This window comes from Rattus norvegicus, chromosome 6 (assembly GCF_036323735.1).
Source record: "Rattus norvegicus strain BN/NHsdMcwi chromosome 6, GRCr8, whole genome shotgun sequence".
In the NCBI taxonomy this organism is placed as follows: Eukaryota; Metazoa; Chordata; class Mammalia; order Rodentia; family Muridae; genus Rattus; species Rattus norvegicus.
This window is the reverse complement of record NC_086024.1, coordinates 113,419,940-113,442,864: the sequence shown is the minus strand read 5'-3', so window position 1 is coordinate 113,442,864 and position 22,925 is coordinate 113,419,940. Positions and strand designations below refer to the sequence as shown.

Sequence of the window (22,925 nt, the reverse complement as noted above, 5' to 3'; positions counted from 1 at the left end):
AATTTTTCCAAATTTTTCCAATGCAAACGTTGTAGAATGTCCTCAACGCTATGTCAGCACATTTTTGGAAACAGCCAGACTTGAAACATTAACACGTAAAAACATGCAAACACCCATGTAGATATTTGCTTATTTATCTATTGAAATCATTTTTTTCTTTTTCAACTTTACCATCCATTACTTAAGTATAAGAGGCCCAGTTCCTTAAATTTTAGAAACATATATTTTTTTTTCAGGGAAAGTACATTACTAGGCAAAAAGGACACAGTCTCTAACCAAATATTAGGGATACCTTCTTTAAAATACAAACTTTAAGGTTAAAAATACTTGAAAGGCTGAGTTTGGATTCTAATTCCTGTCCATTAAACTTAAAATTATATTCTAAGCCTGTTTGCATTTCTACTTAATAATTTGAAAAATGGATGAAATAATGGCCTCTTTCCAAGATTGAGGCAAAAAGAGGTGAGATTAGTGTGGTATGACCCTAGCATAAGTTTTGTACCTCATAGGCGATCAACATATACTAGGTTGGTTTTGTTCTTATCTCTAAAATGAAAAGGAACAGGTGCTACATGAGGTAGGTGTGTGTGTGCGCGCGCGCGTGTGTGTGTGTGTGTGTGTGTGTGTGTGTGTGTGTGTGTGTATGTGTCTGGTGAGGGCAATGTATATGTGCACAATATTCAAAAGTTATGAATAGCTAATTGTCAGACACAGAGTGAATCAAGTGCATTTGATTCTGACTAGAAAGGCAGCAACATCCATTGAGCTTAGGACCTGGTTCCTGAAGGGAGTTGCTGATCTACCTAACCAAGCTGCTGAGTTCTCTGTTCCGATGAAGCAGTTGGCATAATTTCCAAGGGCTGTGCAATTTGCTTCTTACTCCTTGTCACAGTTGGCAATTCACAGCGATCCTCAGTGGTCTCCTCAGAGCACTGATGCTAACTTTAGTTGCAATGAAAACATCAGCAAAAGCTAGCTCATTCTGTTCTTTGAAAAGAAAAGATGCTATTCCTTTAATCAGGGATAAATCCCTGTTCTGCATGAACAATCAGTCTATATCCACAACAGCCTGGTCAAATCTATCATCAGAAAAGTCTTGGTTCTATGAAAGTGTTTTACCCAAAATTATTTCCTGGAGCGTGTATAGGAACACCCCATAGACTCAAGGGATACCCAATGTGGACATAGAAATATACTGATGCTGGCTAGTAAGTGTGGTGTGTGTGTGTGTGTGTGTGTGTGTGTGTGTGTGTGTGTGTGTGTGTGTGTGTGTGTTGGTTAGTGCTGCTTTGGTAAAAAGAAAGTCAACTATACTCATGTCAACACTACCAGCAACATCTTGTCACAGACAAGATGCAATTTAGGCTTGTAAACATCCAGGAAGAAGAGTCCAGAATAATAGGACGTAATGGCAGGAGACTTGACAAGCATTCTCCAAGAGAAGGGAAACTCTAGTCTACATAATTCTAGCTCATCCTGGGCACTACCATATCAGCTCAGCATAGCATATGTCCAAGGGCATCACAAACTGGTTAAGGACAAGTTGATTTTGGAGACAGTAAATCACAGAAATAAGTCAGGTACTGGAACCAGATGCTCTGGGGACTGAGGAAAGCAACTTCTTCACTACAGTGCCTACCACAGGACATTGTCATGTAACAGAAACCATGAAATGTCTATTCAAAGACTGAACCATAAACAGAATTTAAGACCCACTATAAAGTCCTTTGACTTCTATTCCATGCTGAAGCCTCTACATAGCCCCACTGTATACAAGGACAACAGTGCAAGGTATGGGTTCAAGTTTTCAAGATGCCAGCCCCAAGGGGTCCTAGAGGGCAAAACAATACCTGACGAACTGTGGAACCCTGTGAATGAATGAAGAACCTCACTGCCCAGGCGTCCACCTATGAGAGTGGATAGTGGGAATTTACCCATCTTGCTTTACAGTAACCACAGTAATCCATGCAGATGGAATCCACCTTCAGATTCTTGTCCTTCCTCCTCAGTCAGATTAGCATTGCCAATACCAACATCCCTACACTGTACATCAGAAGGGATCAAAGGGTCTGAATGAGAGGAGCCAAGCTTTTAATCCCAGAGGTGCCAGACAGACCTCATGTAGGAATGGTATCATTAGAACCAGTTTGTCAAGGCTCAACACGATATTGACTAGCCACATTCTCTCCTCAAGCTTGTTTCTTGAGCTGGAAACATTCCTATGACCTTTGGGAATTTGTTCAACTGACCAAAAGCTATATATGACGTTATATTAAGTACTCAAGGCCCCCACCCAACTGCTGCTAGCAACTGTACTATAGCTTTCTCCAGTCATCTAGTAGAGAATGACAAGCTCAAGAAATTGAACAAAGGAGAACAAAAAATCTTTATGACCCAGTCAGCCAATGGCCATCCATTCCTGAGTTCCAGGTCATCACAGGCAGTTGGGGATCAGGTGGTTGGCTTCAGAACCCAGAAGGAAGGATGAGGATGGTATTGAAGTTCCAAACACTTATCTGTTGTGTGGGAACCAAGCTAGAGAGGGAAAGTGAGTGACATTATCTAATTGCCAGCTAATTTACATAATTATCGAACAGCACCGTTTTTTATGTTGGGTGAACATCTTTGCAAATGTCTCATATTCTGGCTGCTTAGGATACAAGGGAGACCTCACACAACTCTGACATGTGGGCTATTTGCCACAGCGATGGTTCAGAACATCTGACTGCCATTTGCCCTCCCCACCCACTCCTTTCTTTTTTCAATGGCCATGGAGGTTTCATTGACCTTGAAACAAACTCAAGAGAGAAGACAGTATCTAAAACTAGAATGGTTGGGATAGCATGATGACAGCCATCCTCTACTCATAACTACAATGCCCAGGTGGGGTTTTCGATCTTTCCTCTAGAGTCTAGAACCTTCTTAACTGTTTCATTTCTTGGACTGCTCACCAGACTCTAAGGGTTTATGGTCCTTTGATCCCCCTCACTACACCTTTCATCCCATAGGTAGAAGTCCTAGTCTGTATCATGAAAATGAGATTCAAGTGACTCTCAGATCACATGACACAGGATGGCCCATTAGGGTATTCTAGCCTCTTGATCACAGCAAATGATTTAGAGATAAGTATGCCATCAAACCTAGTCAAATTAGAATTAATGCTAGAACTTTAATTGAAATTATTGGGAACATGACCCTCTTACTCTTTTTTGCCATGTTATTAAACTCTCAAAGTCAATACTTGGTGACAAATACCTCTCTCACTATTAAAGATAATTGTTTCTGAATAAAGAGCCAAGACAAGTAGAAAGACATATTTCAAATGGCATTCATTCTTTTGAAATCTACATCTAATGAGGTCTGGCGAGCAGAGAGTTCTAGAACTGTACATAAGCTAAACTTGTTTTTTATTTAAACAAATTTGAGTTGAGGCAAGACAAAGCATCCTGACAAATACTATTCTAGTAACGCTGGGCTATCAAAAGTTCTATCCTTGGTAAGTTGACAAAAACTCCCATCTCACACTGCCTCATCCATATCTGAAGGAACTCTCTGTGGTTTGAGACTCACATGCTGCCCTCTCCCAGCAACAAAGCTCTGGATGCCCATCACCCATTATCTTGAGCAAAGGCATAAGACACAGTGCTTCTCCCACTTTAAAGATAGATGGAGGTTTTTATGAATAGTCTCAGAAATATACTCCTTCAACTAAGTTACAACCCACCCACCTACCCACTCACTACCAACACTATGCCTACTTTAATACATAAATAAGGTCCTGCTGCAGGCAAAGAGAGGGCAAGGCAGATTCTTCTAAGATATGAAAGTGGTGTAGAGAATAATGCAGAACATGGGCATTTGAATCAGGCAGAGCTGTATCTAAATCCAGACTCCTATTATTATAGGTACTTAACATTGGGCAACTCCTTTGAGTCTTTGTGCATCCAAAAGAAGGAAAGGATTGATAGTACTTACCCAATATTGTAATTTTGAACTCTATCAATTGTAAAACTGTATATAGACACAACTTTTAAAACTGTGATGACATATCTAATAAAGCTGAATGTTATTTAGATCTTCATAATTTCATAATTCCCCTGCTAAGTAGATACCAACAGAAATGCTTATATGTCCAAAGACATCCAAGAATGGTCATAGCCTTATTCTCCATAGTAGATCACCAAAGTCTATCTGCAGCACAGACTACACATAAATTTTAATCTATTCACACAAAGTAATGTCCAAATTTGAAAGTGACTAGTCTTCATTTCTAGATACAACATGGATGACTCTTACAAACAGAATATTGAAACAAGTATAAGGCATGGATGGAAGGGAATGTACTGTATATGTTTCATTTATATAAAATAGAAAAGAGACAAAAAAGTATGCAATACTGTTGATCATCAGATTGGTGGTTACAAAGAAGAAGAGAGCAGAAGAGGTAATAGAATTAATTTCAGAATCTCAGTGATGCTTCAAGGTGTTCAGTGTTTGCAAACTCATAAACTGAGCATTACCTTCTATCTGTGTATACATTTATGTTCCCTTGTGTCTGTATATTTCAATTAAGAACACATAAAATACTGCCTCGCATGTACTATATATCTATCTACTTTCCTATGACACCTAGATGTTTGTTTGGGAAGGGTGTTTGTGTGTGTGTGTGTGTGTGTGTGTGTGTGTGTGTGTGTGTTCATGTGTGTCTGGAGATGGTTTTAAGGAAAACTATTGCTGCTTTTGTGTTGGTAAACTAGAACCCCTTACTCACACTTCCCACAGTAAAGCCAATCTCTCATCTCAGAAAAGAAGAACCAACCTCCATCTACTAGGCTTTGCAACATCCCCATCTTTCCTAGTCTTTTCATATGTTGTTGCTCCCTTTCACAATTTCTCATGTCTAAGAAAATAACTTTGCCTTCTATGGCTGTGTTTTCCACTGGAGTATGCTGAACCACTTCTAGACACACACACCAAGTTACCCCATTTTAGAGGTGTCTATGCTTCCCCTTCAGGTCAGGAAGGGGACAAGAGTCCCTGAAGCTCTCCACTCCAGTTCATCAAAAGAACTTACAAAAAGAGAATGTGTTCATTCTGGGAAAGGATGACAGACAGAGAGAAAGAGAAAAGAAACTTTTCCTTTAATTTTCAACATTCATATCCTTTTTTACTTTAAAAATAATTTCCACTGAAAATGAGAAGTAGGGACTGGAGAGATGGCTAGGCATAGGCACACTTCCTGCTCTTCCAGAGGACCTAGGTTAGGTTCCTAGCACCCAATTTGGATGATTCTCAATGTCCTGTAACTCCAGCTCCAGGAGATCTGACACCCTCTGCTGGCCTCCTCAGGCACCTGTGGCTTACACTCACACAGACACGAACACATAAATAAAAATAAATTAATATTGAACTAACTTCTATTCTTGTCAGGAATACTAATCTATTACAGAAGAGATAAACCAGAATAATTTGTGGGCCCTAACCAATCTTCTAGACAAGTTTCTCACAGTATGAGGAAAATGAGGTATAGTAATTAAGACTTGCCACTGGTTAAAGAGCAGAAAGTTAAGAAAGTGGGACCCACTTGAGAGGCAGGCAGAGAAGAGCAGGCCATGCCCATCGCTCATTTTCATCAAGTGCTTGGATGAAATGGAAGAGAACCCTCTGTTCTCTGAGCTGGCACTGAGAGTATATGGATGAAGCTTTGTGGATACCACGAGATCGTGGTAGGCTTACACTACAGCCTATGTCTAGTCAAACAATTCTCATGGTAATAAAGAGAAAGGTATATAACTTGATCCTCCAACATAACCAAGACCCAAGAACAGAACATGTATTTCCTAGCTATGTAGTAAACAAGAATTCATGAATGAGATAGACTCAATCTCCCATTCTCTCTCTCTCTCTCTCTCTCTCTCTCTCTCTCTCTCTCTCTCTCTCTCTCTCACACACACACACACACACACACACACACACACACATACACGCCCACAGCTTCTCTGTGTCTTAATGCTTGACATGTATCATCAAGATGATAACGGAGTGCACACTTAAGTTCAAGTCCACAGTAACCAGCACAAATAGAAATCCAACCACTGTTGAAAGCTTCTATTGTGATTAATGTTTTCCTCAGGGCTCCTGTTTCAGTATGGTTCCACTTGGCCTGCTCAGGGACAGTATTCAAGACAGGTGGGCTTCTTTTAAATGTATTCCAATATCACAGACCATATAGAGAATCACTCCTGTGGGCAGGGGCAGAGTGTAGCACAAGGAAGTCCTGAGATTGATCCCCAGAAACCACATAAAAAGTACTAGGCATTCAGAGCCTGCCCCACATGTGGCCCATACATATACAGCCACCCAATTAGACAAGATGGATGATGCAAAGAAGTGCAGACCGACAGGAGCCGGATGTAGATCGCTCCTGAGAGACACAGCCAGAATACAGCAAATACAGAGGCGAATGCCAGCAGCAAACCACTGAACTGAGAATAGGTCCCCCGTTGAAGGAATCAGAGAAAGAACTGGAAGAGCTTGAAGGGGCTCGAGACCCCATATGTACAACAATGCCAAGCAACCAGAGCTTCCAGGGACTAAGCCACTACCTAATGACTATACATGGACTGACCCTGGACTCTGACCTCATAGGTAGCAATGAATATCCTAGTAAGAGCACCAGTGGAAGGGGAAGCCCTGGGTCCTGCTAAGACTGAACCCCCAGTGAACTAGACTGTTGGGGGGAGGGCGGCAATGGGGGGAGGGGTGGGAGGGGAACACCCATAAGGAAGGGGAGGGGGGAGGGGGATGTTTGCCCGGAAACCGGGAAAGGGAATAACACTCGAAATGTATATAAGAAATACTCAAGTTAATAAAAAAAATAAAAAAAAAATTTTAAAAAAAGTACTAGGCATGTACTGCATACCAAAATCTCAACATAGTGCAGGAGGATCTCTAGGGCTTGCCAACAAGCCATCCTAGATTACTAGGTGATTTCCAGGTCAGTGAGAGACACTGTCTCAAAGGGGTTGGGGTTGGGGAATATGCCTAAAGAACTTTACTCAAGGTTATCCTCAGACTTCTACATGCACACATTTGCATGCACACACATGCACACATACTCCACCACATGTATACTCTGTATGTACATGTATATACACACAGAGAAAGTAGGGAGCCATTGTGGAGCCTCGTCTTTAAAGAAGGCAGGATTGGGGACTTACAGAGGGCAAACATCAGCTACTCAAGCAAGGTCTTTAGCAGAAGACTGAAACATTCCTTATATTGGAAAAAGAACCATAGGCTCTCCGTTGATCTTTGTAAAGTGTTCAATCTAGTGAACGGAAGGTCTAAGAAGAGTATTTATGTCTTGATCTTACAAGAACCTGTAGATGAACCCACTCTCCCTAACCTGGAAATGGCTGGACATCTTTTGGAGGGTACATTCAGTACTAAGTGGCATATGGGTGAAATATAATAGAGTCCCGAGGAACCACAGATAATCCTGGGTGGGTCAGAGGAGGCTTCAGAGATGAAGAAAGACTTGCATTCATGGAAATTTGAAGGATGAGTAAGACAAAGCCAATGGATAAGAAGTCTGAGCCAAGCGTAGTAAGGCATTTGGAAGTCTGAGGCAGGAGAATCACCATGAATTTGAGACTATCCTCAGAACACATAGCAAATCCTACGCTAGATAAGGTTATATGACATTTTATCTCAAAGATGAAAGAAAAAGAGAAGGGGGGCAGGAAGGAAGGAAGGAAGGAAGGAAGGAAGGAAGGAAGGAAAAGAAAGGAAAAAACAGAACAGGGAAGGGAAAAAGGAGAGGAAGAGAAGAGAAGAGAAGAGAAGAGAAGAGAAGAGAAGAGAAGAGAAGAGAAGAGAAGAGAAGAGAAAGATGAAAAACTCTGGTTGGCATAGGAATGAACACTAGACTGAATATCAGAATCAATCTTTCTCAAACTCTGAACCAAGTCACTACATAAGAAGCTATCCACCCTTTCCAGTTGTGCCTCCTCCTGTAAAATGGGGAGATCATTAGGTTTACTTTCTAGAATAGTGTGGACATCAAAGACCATGCAAAGCAAACTCATAATCTCATCTTCCCACCATCTTTGCGAGCTTCTAAGGTATATGAAGAAGAAACTCATAGCATTAATCTCTTTTTCACACACTACCATCATTCCATCTCCAGCCAGAGCCCTGTGCTGTCTGAGGGGTAATGCTCAACTACTAGTTTTTTCTTACAGATCACACACCTTGATCCTTACAAGGTGCTGATGGACTCCCTAAAATCCCCTGGAGCAGCCTGAAACCCACAATGCTGGGGTCATTCTCCAAGCAGCCAACTCTCCTGTCTTGTCCCCTCTGCTTGCCAGTGGGTCTCCCCAGCCTGGAGTTTCCAGCCATGAGTTGGAAAGCCATCTGGCTGTTAGGAGAGTTAATAATTTATAATGAAGATAATCACCCTTCAAGATCCTCGCCTCTTGGGACCATTAAAAACGATTCAGTCGAGAGCCTGTGAGTTCTTTACATGAGGGGCTGGGGAAGGGGAATAGGGAGGGCTAGAGGAGAAAGAGGGAATGGGGAGAAATAAGAGGGGCAGATAAGCTCGCTGCTCATCTTTCCCCTGCAAGAGTGCAGGGAGAGAGGGCAATTATTCAGCCCTAGAAGACTATGGTACCCAGCTTTCACAGCACCAGCCCAGCAAGGGTGCAATTTGTGGGTCTTTTCTCCTAGCCAACTCTCTCTACACAAAGAGAGGGAAAAAAATCAAACGAATGCAAGAGAAGGGGAGAAAGACACAGACAAGAGAAAATAAGCTTGCCTAGCAATTATGTCTGGGCTGCTTGGAGGGCTCTCTCTGTTCTCTTTCCAGGGCACAGTAAAGCTCCCACTGTGCTAATTATTCCCATTATTTGACAATTTCTCTATTAACAAAGCAAGAGGTGCCGCAGCTGGCAGGGGGAGAGGAGAATGAACTGGCAGAGGCTACGGACTGACTCAGACTGTAAATGTCCAGACAAGGCAGGACACATCCCTGGTTCACCCTTGGTTGGGATGCTGGGGATGGCACAGCACCCCTGCATCTGTGCCTCAGACAGCTGGGGTGCAGCATACAAGACCTGTAAGTCAGTACAGAGGGGAAGGGAAGCAGAGTAAAGGCAGGAAGTAAAGCAGTGACATACCCACAAACGCTACTTCCCAAAAGCTGCAATGGGGTGAAGCTCAAATGGGGTCCAGAAGCCTCTAGAAGGGATCCTCTAAGAAAGAAGTGGTAAAGATAAGCATTCGGGACAAGGCTAGTAGTAATTTGATCCTCTCATGATTTTAGAAAGGCCTGGAAAGGCTGACACATACACTTAATACTTCTAGCACATACATTGAACAAGCACAAAAGCAATACATGCCTCACACTATGCCAAGTATGTTACCATTTGAAGTCATTTAATCCAGATCAATTAATAATCAGCCCACAGCCCTGCCTTTACTAAGAAAGTCACCACCTAATAGCATGAGGCAACCATAAGAGTCTAAAGTAGGAAACTATGACAATCTTTGCTTTACAGATGAGTGGAAAAAATGTTCCAAAATTATAATCAAAGATACTACAGGGCAGATCTCAGGGCCTCACCTCCAGGACAATGATGTTGAGAAGGAACATAGCCATGGGCAGGCTATTTACTGCATGGATGTGCTACCAGTAAACTTAAACATGAGACCATTAAGAAGTTTATCATTCAAGTGCTATAGAGGTTACAGGCATCAGGGACTTGCTGAAAAGTGCCACCCATGCCTGCACACATCCCACTCTGTGCCATGAAGATTGCTATCCACAAGAAAACAATAAAGTATGGTCCTAACAATACCTGCAACACCTACCCTTGGTTTAAACTCAAGATGCTGCCCGAAGATTGCTACCAAAGACCACAGAAAAAGCTTTTAAGTGCTAGAAGGTGTAGAATGAAAATCATACTATGAATGAACAAATGAATGAATGAATGGAGGAATGAATGAATGAATGAATGAGCTGAGCATGCTCCAGAGTCCATGCCAGATCTTCTGCCAAACTGCTATTTCCCTTTTGCTGCCTTCAGGTCCCCTGATAGTTTGATGGGGTACTCTAAGTTTGGTCCTACAACCCAAGACCTTGCTGTACCCTGATCAATTCAATTCTACCAGCACTTTTGTCACAACTAGATGGGGCACCAGCTTCCTCATGAGGCCCCTTGCATCCATCTTTACCCCATACAGATTCTTGCCTACTCAACTCTCAGGGCAATTGTTTTTAACCCCACAGGGAGCCTCATTCTCATACTCAGATCCCTCTAGTGATCCTTCAACACAGTCAGATGGAATTCCAGAATCCTCCATGTAGCCCTGCAAACAGCTTGGCCATTCCACTGTACAAGCCATAAGAAATGAGAAGTGTACTATAAATCTTAGTCGTTTCTAGACTCACTAAGCACAGCCCAGGTTCAGAGCCTTTACAGTCCTTCCCAAGTCTTTTTATACCTACGCCTTGTCTTCTCTACCCCTACTTCTGTTTCCTCTACCCTAACTGCCTTCAGTGATACTGGTTAGCACTCTTCAGCCTTCTCTTCTATAACTGTGTTGTCATATCCCTCCAAATGTCCACCTCCTACCATCTGCCTAGCAGCTGAGAAGAGGTAATTCAGATGATAGAACCACAACCCAACCTCTGTTCAGGAAGCCACTACTCGATAGACTGAGGCAATCAGGGGTAAAGTCCTCTGGTCAGATACTCATAGCAAACCACTTTTAGAAATCCATTGCTAGCAGCTAAGAAGGGCTGGGCAAGTCAATAAATACCAGCTATTACTATCTTCATCATCACTATTATCACCACCATCACCACCATCATCACCATCATCACCATCACCACCACTATCACCATCATCAGTACCATCACCACTATTTCTATTTCATCCTATTCACATTATAATTTAAAAGGTTTCTCCAATGATGTCATTTGAACGTTGGCTCACCCTTTGCCATATACCCTTTGCTGACCACCCTTTTCTATTTTGCCCACCTATGCCCACTCCTTAACTTTTGTGACTTGTTTTCTCTGAGTGGGATAGTCCCAAAAATGGCATAAGCAGAGGGTTGAGAAGGGACTCTCTTAGTCTGCTTCCTTATCCTTGCTCCAATATCATAAGAACACACCTAAACTGCACTAGGAAAATAGACAGAATAGAATTCTGTCACCTAGTTATCTTGGCCAAGGCTGGAGCTCCATGAAATTCTAGAGCAGGAAGTCTTCAACCTTCCCAATATTGTAACCCTTTAATTCAGTTCCTCAAATTATAGTGACCCCCAAAACATAAAATTGTTTTGTTGCTACTTTATAACTATAACTTTGCTACTGTTATGAATCAGAATGTAAATATCTATATGCAGGATATCTGATATGCAACCCCCAAAGAAGCCATGACCCACAGGTTGAAAACCACTGTTTTAGACCTTCAATCGTGATGTTGCCAGAGGAATAAAGGCTCCAAATTTACAATGACCATTTATAGTAAGTTAAGAGGAATAAAATTTCCAAGCCCAATGACCCATAAAATGGGGTTCAACCATATTCATTTTGATGCAACTGTCTCTTCTGATGACCATCACTACATAGAGCCTACAAGGTAGATCTTGAGGAGAACCTTGGGCTGGGTGTTGTTCCCTGATCAACAGCAAGCACAGCTCACATGTGCTGTGAAATCAGAATCTAAAAGAGGCAAATACATTGAAACTGATAGGTAGCAGACAAGAAGCAAACCAGTAAATAGGAGGTACACACAGCAATGACCTCATAGGCCCCTTTAAAAATAGTTTATGCTAATGTGTGCAGATTAAGTCAGCATATACAAAACACTCTCATCTATCCTTCATAAAAGTGTTACCTTTTTTTTTTCAACTCCTTTAACCTATGAAGAAACTGAAGCTCAGAGACAGAACACCATTTTGTGAGAAAATAATGTAATTAAATCTTAAAGTCAAGCACTTGGACAATAAATAAGTCTCATGTTTCTATTTTTATATTGCACTGATAATAATTGTGTATCAAGGGTCTTTTAGACACAACTTATAAATATGTGAGTGGTCCCTTCATATGCCCACAGAACACTAATCTACCATGTGCCTTGAGGCCTTACAGCGCCTCAGTACACTTCTCAACCCAACAGTGTAGCCCCTACTACAGACATTCATTCCATGAATCAAAAATTGCAAGAAGCATGTGAAATGAAGCCCGTGAGTTGATCCTGCAGTAATTAAATGCATTTGGACAGTACCCAGAGGACCCACCTTTGCCAAATTCTTCTGCTAATGAGTTTCTATGTAACAGCAAAACCCCTCAGCTAGGGCTAATTCGGACCTACAATAATTCAAATGCAATATCCGCTGCCTTCAAAAACCCAAAAACTTTAATTCCACTTTTCTCTATATCCTCATTTTGCTTAACAGTGAAATAGATTTTTAATGTTTTGAAAGTAAAAATTAGTATCCTTTGCAAATCAAGGCTCAAAAATTAATGATTCTACCCACATGGCTTCAGCTTGGGAGCTCCAAGAATAATGCAGGAATGTTTATGGTCCTTTGTTTATGATACATTATTATACAATCAAGACTAATCCAACCTGCAATTTTGCATTAATTTCCCACCTTACTTATTAGTATCTATTTATAGCTCTTTTTAAAAAATGTGCTATGCTTGAAAGATAACAAAACTTCATCTGTTTTCTTAAATACCCTGTAACTACATCTTTCTGCCAAACATGGCTGGATATGCATTATTCCATACTAGATAAATTTTTATATACTTCATATTCATGTGAGTTTGTGCCTATACACACACACACAAACACACACACATGCATACACACAAATACAAACACACGTACATACAGTCACAAACACACACATATATATTCATATACACACATACACCCACCCTCACACAAACATATATCCATATATACACATATGCCCACCCCCATACACATACACACACACACACACACACACACACACACACACACACACACACACAGGAATATCTAATAGAGGATGAGAGAGTCAACAGGTCACAATCTCCACTTTATTCAAGCAAATTTGCATTTACTCAGTGATTCGACATACTTCCAATAAGTACCTGCCATTTCTCAACCAGCCTATAAGGTCCAGAGTTTTAAACAATTTAGGCAGAGCTCAGTAAGCTAGAAGAAATAGTTACATGAGCAACAGTTGCTATGGGAGTTGATGGATATTTAAGGATTGGGCAGTTTGACTAAACTAGGCCTAGGAAACAATATCCCAATTGAAGGAAAGTCATGAATAGAGACAGAAAAGACAGTGATGATCCTGGGATATTCAGGAAGCCATTCTGTGTGGCTGAAATGCAAGGTAAGGGGCAAAGGAAGACACATGTGAAACTGAAGAGCCCTTGTTGGGAGCAGAATTCCCATGGCCATGGGTTGCAAGCTAAAGAGTTCTTGGAGAGCCACTGAGGGGACTTTAATCCAAAGGAATGATGGACAAAGTAGGTTCTATATGGTATGGGGTCTGATTTTGAAAGGGACCCATCACTACCCAAAGAGAAGATGAGACTGTAGCTCTTGTGGACAGATATGAAAGACTGGCCTCCACTTCTCGTTCTTAATCACCCATGGGTGTATTCCATACACATCAGTACCCAGACCGATCCCCAAACTGAGGCTGTATCACAGCTATGTAGGTAACCCAAAGAAACAGAAAGCAGCCAACAGCCCCTTTCACACAAGTGCTCTGTCTTAAATCTGTCTGGTTTTGAGAAATGCTGATCCTATCCCGTTTCAGCTGCCCTAACCTCCATATTCATATACAATTAAGTTCTCTCAAGTCCATATTTTCCTAAGAATAAATTCCAAATGCCTTGGATCCTCTCACAGAATACAGTGTTCTCTGGATATAGTAAACCAAAAGTTTAGTAGGTATAAGTCAATCCTGAAACTTCAACATCCTCTGATATCATCAGGATAAAAAATAACCAGATGTCTGTACCCACTGGATGCTATTAAACGTAGCCACAGCATCCTATGAACAGGAGAAATTTTGAGAAATGATTACATTGGAGTGCATCTAGGAAGGTGGGATGGGAAGGACGTTCAGAAAAAAATTCTTTAAGGATAAAGCTACCAGAATCATTCTAAACCAGTGGTTTAGTCTTGACCCATTTCAGTGTCAAATGACCCTTTCACGGGGGTCCCCTAATAACATCAAAAAATACAAATATTTATATCCTGATTTATAACAGTAGGAACATTACAGTTATGAAGTAGGAACAAAAATAATTTCATGGTTGGGGTCACCACAACATGAGGAACTGTATTAAAGGTTCGCAACATTAAAAAGGTTGAGAACCACTGCTCTAAACCTTCATTTCCCCAAATTTGCTCTGTAGAAAACTGGTTCCAGAAAATGCTCTAAAAAAGCTACAGAATCCTCAGCCCTAAAGGGAACATATTACCACATCCCCTCTCCCAAGGCTCAAGGCTCCATGCCGAGAGGCGGAGGCAGAGAGACAGAGACAGAGAGACAGAGACAGAATGAACTATAAGGAACCATTGTCTTCTGGACACAGCAGGAAAACTACACATATGAACTCACAGAGGCTGCAACAGAATATACAAGACCTGGACAAGCACAAGACATTCCTAAAACTCAGCAAAAAGAGCAGAGTTAGGTGCACAGTTAAATTGACAACTGCTAGCTTCTGAGAAGGGAGAGTCAGTATTGTCTAAGAGTGTAGCAGCCTCTTGTAAGCAACCATGCTCTAGTGGAAAACCAAATATCCAAGAATGATTTGTCTTGAAGGAAAATTTTAAGAACACAAAGTTGGAGGGGTAGATAAGTTTCAATTAAGAACTTTTAAGAAAAGAAAAACAAGGGAAAGGAAGCTACTTGCCTGTTTTAAAGAACACAAGGAACAATAGATACGGAAGGTTCCGAGAACCCTGGAAGAAAAAGTCTGACTAGTCTAAGTCACCCTCCCCCCAACTCCTGTAGCTGGGCAAACTGAGGCTCAAGACAATCCATTGTGGCTGGCTCTACACGGTTAGTCACTGTTCCCAAAGCTACAAGAGCAGATAGGTGCCATCTGGCAAGGGCTATGTCTCATTCTCGACAAAGGCCTAGTCATCCTGTTTAAAATTCAAGAGGTCCCTAAATATTTGCTGAGTGACATTACCAAAAGAAAATTTGGAAATTTTTATGAAGTTCAATTCACTAGCTTATGAATTTCCCATCATTCATTCATTCATTCATTCATCCACCAAAATATACTCACTGAGCATTCTCCTGTATGTTCTATGTGAACTGCTAGCCTGAGGAAAGAGCTAGAATTAAGATAAGCCAGTATTTCCTCTCCATCAGCACAGGGCCTAGTGAAGGAGGGAAGGGCAATATCACTGGCAAGGAGAAGAAACAAAGGTTTGAGATGTTTCATCCTTCTTCTAGTCTCTCTTTCCAAGGATGGATATATTTCTATTACTGTAGCTCCATTTAAATAGTTTCCTTCCCACACCCACCCTCTCACTTCCTTATTTGTAGTGCCAAAAAAGAGAAAAGAAAAAAAGAAAACTCTGACACCCTGTCAGAGTAAAAGCAGTTGTGAAATTCCGACTATGGAGCTGTGTGACCACCTCTCCCTGGAAACATCTCCTGGGAAGAGGTGTCTGTCCTTTTCTATGAGTGGGAATTGCTGGGGACCCAGGAATCCCTTCAAGGACATGCAGGGCCTGATCTTCACAATGCTGTCCATGGCAGCAATATTTCCAGAGTCTTGGATTTGGATCACCTTTGAGTTCATCTAGCAGCTGTATTCATCCACATATATATACATGTAAACATACATATATGCTTCTGTCTGTCACATCTGTCTGTCACTCTGTCTGTCTGACTAATTGACTGAGAGTATTTTAATTCTCATTTTTATGGCCAAGGCCAGAACTTACGCGAGACTTTCTGAGTCACCTATAACCAACTGTCTCCCAATACCTCCTCTGAACTTTTCTCCCTGGACCCACTAGAATTGCTGCTGTACATAGTAGACTGCATAGAAAATCTGGTATCTTTTCTAATTAACATTTTTGCCAAACACTCTCTGTCAGATCCTTTGTGTCTGAGGATAGAAGTAGTATATATAGACATCATCTTTCATTTTTGCCACTATTTGAATACTCAGAGATCACTTGAGCATGCAATGACAACTGTGGTCTCACTTCAATTCCTCTTCCTAACTCTTAAGTGGTGGTAGTATTATTTAAAAATATTAATCTTGCCCATCTGCAGAAGGAGTATGCTTCTTCATACCCAGACTCTGGGCTTGGTCACATCACTTGCTTTGGTCGAACAAAATTTTTTCAGGCTAATAGGCATGCATGACAAAATTTTTGAAGAGAGTTCTTGACTTTGTTGAATTTCTGCCAGTAGGGATGGGTTAGCCTGTCAGTCCCAAGCGTTGCCAGTCATCCAGCCCAACTGTAACCAATCTAACCAACCAAACCCCATCCAACTGACACTAGCTGGATCTACAGAATTACCTCATTGATCCTAGTCTAGATTGGCAGACTTCTCATCTGTAAGCCAAACAATGCGTGCTATGGCACATCAGCAAGACTATTGCAGTGAGGTCGTGATAACTAACAGATGCATCACCCCCAAATCACTCTCCCACATTGACTGAGACATTTGACTGCTGTGACTGCCATTCTGTATATTAACCCTTATCATAATACTCACTGGCCATGTATTCATTGCTCTGACTTTATGGCTCTTGATACCTATGCTTTAAGGAACTACACCTTCCTCTCACTCCCTCAATAACTATCCACCCTGAAACTCTCCTAGAACCACTTATTATCTGAACAGATCTCAAGTATTTATCTACTTTCCATGTCCCTGTGATCCCATTTGTATCCCGAGGACAGTCACAACTCCCCAAACCCTTTATGCCCACAACATCACATGTTTTTCCTCTCTCATCATCTTCACTTCTTACTCAATCAGAACCCTGTGGTTCTCTCATCCCTGGTCCTCCTCCTTGGGCTTCCCCTGCTCCAGAACAATGTGTCCAATTCAGAAACTATTAACCAAATGATGCCAAAGAATGCAACTATCACTATGTTCTGCTCATAGCCCAAGGAGTCAGCAATCTGTAACATTCCCCCAATTTCTGCCCTCTTTGTAATGTCTTCCAAACCCTTTCCACCTTGCTCACCCAGGAAACGCCAACAGGGGCTCAGTTTTGCTGGGAAGACCTTCACAAAACCCTGAACTTTTCCCCTTCCCTTCAGTTATACATTTTCTCAGTACACACCTACTCCTTTCCCCTCTCAACTTAAAAAAGGAAAAAAAAGAAATGATCCCCTCATACCTGACTCTCCCAGCTCTCTTATTTCAAACCCTCCCACCCTAAGGACCTCATTTTAGCCTCTCTCTCTCTCTCTCTCTCTCTCTCTCTCTCTCTCTCTCTCTCTCTCTCTCAGCTCCAATGATTACTTTTCCACCTCACCCACTGCTCAGCAGCCTGCCAATAACCTGAAAAAGAAACAAGAATCTTCCCCCATCTTCAGGATATTCTCTACAATCTTCCTCTCTATCAAAATTCATAATCTCTGAGATTTCTTTTCTCTCCCCATCCTCTGCCTTCTGGCATCTAAACCCGACATGTCCCCAACTCACACAGCTCTTCTCAAAGTTACCAGTGGCTTCTGAAATACTCAAACCAGTAACTATAGGCCCGCCCTGCCCACACCCATTCTTCCTGCAGCTTTCCTACTCTGGCTCCCTTCTTGTCAACTCCCAGAGCTGCCCTCCTTCCTCTCTAGGTGTCCTTGAAAGCTCATCCCAGTTGCTCTTCTCTTCCCACCTCAGGACAGCAGAGTTTGCTGTGGTTCTGTCAGCAGATGCATACACAACTCTCTCTGGCAGTCTCAGTCCTCGGTCCCCAAGCAACTCAGTTATAAGTGGACCAAACCTAAACTCATTATTTCCCTCCCATCTGTCGCTCTAACTATTGCTCTGAATTGGTCACTCCTTTAAGTCCTCCTCCCTTCAGCAGGTTCAACAAGGCATGCTCCCCTCCCTTCTCTCTAATTCCACTCTCATTCATCTTTCTTACATCCCCATGCTATCTTCTACATCGCTTTTTCCTGCTTCCTCTTTGCCCTTTTCTATATTCCTCTGCCCTGCCCTTCCTTCCTCCAACCCACTCACCTTGCTAACTCAATCCAGACGGAGCTCTCTAATAGCTGATCTTCATACCCCCAATGTCTCCCCAACTGCCACCTCTCCTTCTGCACAGCCTCCAAGCCAGAATTAACTTTCTGAAACCCACACTTAAACAGATCACTCCCAGACTTCTAAGGCAGCTCCTTGCAGCAAATAGGAAAGAGTCCAATCTCCTCACATTCAGATTCCAGAAACAACATTTTTGAAAAATCACCAGACACAAGCCCTGTTCCCATCCTATTCTTGCGGAAATAGAGCAGCATACTTACTACCTCCATTGTAGAGATGGGGAAACTGATACCCAGGGGCTAAGTCACTTGAGGTAACCCAGTAGGAAACTGAGTCAAGAACAAGTCCAGGTCTTCTACGTCAGACAGAAGTGTGTTCCATTTAGACTCATGACTGATTAGTTTTGGAGTTAATAATGTCAACATTGACTATATAATGACTGATGGCTATCTGATGAGATTTCTCAAAATCAGACCAGGAGGCCTCCAAAAAATTATCAACCTATCTGGTTTCCTCTGGAACTTAGTTCTCTGATTCTACTGTCTTTAGATTTAATGTTTGAAATCCTCCAACGAATCATAAGGAAGTTCTCAGAATTGGATTTCACATACAGTGTACTTTGATCTCAACATCTCTTAGGAATATTCATCCTATACATGGGCGAGAGATTGTTTTGAGATTCCTTGAATGAATCCCCCACAAGACTCTTACATTGATGTCTAAACACCCAGGTCCCAGTGTGACCTCACTTATCAGTATATTCTTTAAGAAGGTAATTTATCTAAAATGAGGTCATTAAGATGGGCCTCATCCAACCTGGATGCTGTCCTTCTATAGGAACAGAAAATGTATGCATGGCCAAGAACAAAGTGATCAAGCTGTGTAGACACAGATGGGACACAACCAGGATCTATAAACCAAGGAAAAAGGCATCAGAAGAAACAAGGCCAGCAAATACATGGAAATTGGATGTATGGGCAATAGTTTACTTGGCACCCATGGCCCATTAATTGAGAAGAATCTCCTTCAGAAACACCCAATTCTGAAGAGGCTTATGCTTTGGTCAATTCTAGTCCCAAAAGGAAAAAGGGAAATACTGATAGAATGTTATTAGTAGGAAAAAGCCAAGGAAGTCATGAGAAAAGTGATGGTAGCCCACTGTAGGTCCTAGCCTTGGACAAAACATCCTAGAAGGATTACCATCCCCAAATAAGGCTGTTTTCCAACCATGCTTCTGGCTTAGGTTTCTATATTAAGAGATATTTCTAGGAAATTAAATTTAATTAGCCAGCTAGAGAAATGACTCAGCAGTTAAGAGTACTGACTGCTCTTCCAAAGGTCCTGAGTTCAATTCCCATCAACCACTTGGTGGCTCACAAACATCTGTAATGGGATCCAATGCCCTCTTCTAGTGTGTCTGAACACAGCAACGGTGTACTCATAACACCAAAGAATAAGTCAATTTAAAAAAAGTTGACTCTGTGAAGTATGGTCATGTCATATTTCAAGTTCTACTACAAAAGCAAAGTAATAAATTTAATTACCCCCCTCAATACACAGTGTGCCTAATGGAGAATATGGACTAACAACTCTATGTAATCAAATAATCCTCCTCTTTAGATGGAAGTCTTACTATACTACCCGGGCTAGTATCAAAAGTCAGGGTCCCCAGCTAAGATATTAGAAAAAGAAAAACACAGCCAGAAAGACTATGTCTTTAGCTCGGTTGCTAAAGACTAAGCCAATTTTTCAAGAAAAACAGATCAGTTTAGAGAAATTAATATGTATATTATATATGTGCATATATATCAACATAGATAGTTGCAAAAAAATTAGAAAAAAAGCAAGATACGGAATATCTGATGATACTATTTATATAAATTTAAATAAGACTCATACAGAACAACATAATGCCATATGATGTTTACCTAGGCTTATAAATGTATATAAAAGCATGAAAAACATTTCCTGCAGGCTCTTGTCAATATCATGAAAGTTCTCTCTAAAATGGGGTTTTCAACCTAAGTGCTATTAATACTGTGCACTAGAAAATTCTTTGCTATGAAGGTTACCTGTGCATTTAAGAACATTTAACATCATCTTTGGACTCTACTAGATGACAGTAGCATCCCCCAAATTTTCCTGGTTGAGATGTACTACTCAGAAGAGAGGCAGAATGATGCACTTTGAAAATGAATAGCTGTACTTGTTAAATCTATATTTGCCATGCTTTTTTCCTGCAAAAGAAATTACTGGAGACAAACACGTTTATTTGAATGACAGAAATATGAAGGGTTGTACTTTCCTGAATTTTAGACATTTATTAAATAAAGACTACCACCTCAATAAGCAAATTGTCAGTTTTCAAAAGAAGGTCTTTTGTCAGGCAGGTAGCTTACTCTTGTTTTCCCAGCATCAGAGAGGCTGAAACAGGAGGCTCACCAATGAGTATGAATCCAGCCGAGCTACAGAATGGATTTTGTCTCAAATAATAAATGTCTCAAGAAAGAAAGAAAAAACAAAGTAATAAAGACAGACAGACAGACAGACAGACAGGGAGGGAGGAAGGAAGGAAGGAAGGAAGGAAGGAAGGAAGGAAGGAAGGAAGGAAGGAAGGAAGGGGAAGGAAGGAAGGAAGGAAGGAAGGAAGGAAGGAAGAAAGAAAGAAAGAAAGAAAGAAAGAAAGAAAGAAAGAAAGAAAGAAAGAAAGAAAGAAAGAAAGAAAGGGCTGGAGAAATGGCTTATTCGTTGGTTAAAAGTGCATACTAATCTTCCACAGGTCTCTAAGTTGGTCAACAGGACCCAGGTCATGTAGCTTACAACTCCATCTCCCGGGTATTCTGCATGTCTAACCTCAGCCAGCATGTGCAATCACATATACATAATCATAATCAAACACACACATACTTGAATATATATCATTTAAATTAAAAAATAAAATCTTTTTAAAAAATGAAAATAATAATTTTGCTATCAAATAAATAGGAATGGCAGGCCAAGATGAGATGGCCTGAGTTGACCTGTATCTTTGAAAAAGATTTGCTGAAGTCTTAACCACTGTATCTCATTTGGGAATAGAGTCCATGCTCAAATTTTAAGATGAGGTCATATCAGAAGTGTGATGATTAGTACTAACCTAAAAGACAAGCTTCTAGGCAGACATGAGAAAGTAGCATCTGGGCATGTCTGTGGGGAATTATGTTGATTATGTTATTTGAAGTAGGAATAACCATACTCAAAGTGGGTGGCATCATTGCTGACGCATGGGTCATGGACTGTATGAAAAAGAGAAAGTAAGCTGCCAAAGCATTCATTGCTCTCTGCTTCCAGATTGTGCACATGATGTGACCAGCTGCTTTAACTTCCTATTGTTTTGACTTAGTTTCCTTGAACTGAGTGCTCAAATAAACCGTTTTCCCCTTGAGTCATTTTTGTTTTGTTTTGTTTTATTTGAAGCAACAGGAAAAAAAGTTAAGAGGACAAGGACCAAAATCTAATGAGCAGTGCTCCCACAGGAGGGAAGAGATCTGGACACAAGGACACACTGATAAAACAGTCACAACGTGATGGGAGCAGACTCTAAAGATGTCACAACAAGACAAAAAGCACCAAGGGTTGCTGAAAACATTGGAAGCTATAAAGGGATGTAAAATACAGGGCTAATATCTAAAATATACAAAGAACTCAAGAAGTTAGACTCCAGAGAGCCAAATAACCCTATTAAAAAATGGGTTCAGAGCTAAACAAAGAATTCACAGCTGAGGAATGCCGAATGGCTGAGAAACACCTAAAGAAATGTTCAACATCTTTAGTCATAAGGGAAATGCAAATCAAAACAACCCTGAGATTTCACCTCACACCAGTGAGAATGGCTAAGATCAAAAACCAGGTGACAGCAAATGCTGGCGAGGATGTGGAGAAAGAGGAACACTCCTCCATTGTTGGTGGGATTGCAGACTGGTACAACCATTCTGGAAACCAGTCTGGAGGCTCCTCAGAAAATTGGACATTGAACTACCTGAGGACCCAGCTATACCTCTCCTGGGCATATACCCAAAAGATGCTCCAACATACAACAAAGACATGTGCTCCACTATGTTCATAGCAGCCTTATTTATAATAGCCAGAAGCTGGAAAGAACCCAGATGTCCTTCAACAGAGGAATGAATACAGAAAATATGGTGCATCTACACAATAGAGTACTACTCAACAATCAAAAACAACGACTTCATGAAATTCATAGGCAAATGGAATGAACTAGAAAATATCATCCTGAGTGAGGTAACCCAATCACAGAAAAACACACATGGTATGCACTCATTGATAAGTGGATATTAGCCCAAATGCTCGAATTACTCAAGATGCAATCCACAGACCACATGAAGCTCAAGAAGAAGGATGACAAAAATGCAGATTCTTACACTCCTTCTTAAAGGGGAGAACAAAAATATCCATAGGAGGGGATATGGAGGCAAAGTTTAGAGCAGAAACTGAAGGAACAGCCATTCAGAGCCTGTCCCACATGTGGCCCATATATATGTATCCACCAAAACTAGATAAGATGGATGAAGCTAAGAAGTGCATGCTGACAGGAACTGGATATAGATATGTCCTGAGAGACACAAGAAGAGCAT

At 41.2% G+C, this 22,925-nt stretch overlaps 1 protein-coding gene across 48 annotated transcripts in view; it reads right to left on the bottom strand.

Moving 5' to 3' along the window:
• Nucleotides 1-22,925, bottom strand: part of Nrxn3 (neurexin 3) — a 1,631,407-nt gene that overhangs the window by 1,561,209 nt on the left and 47,273 nt on the right. The window lies entirely within an intron of this gene.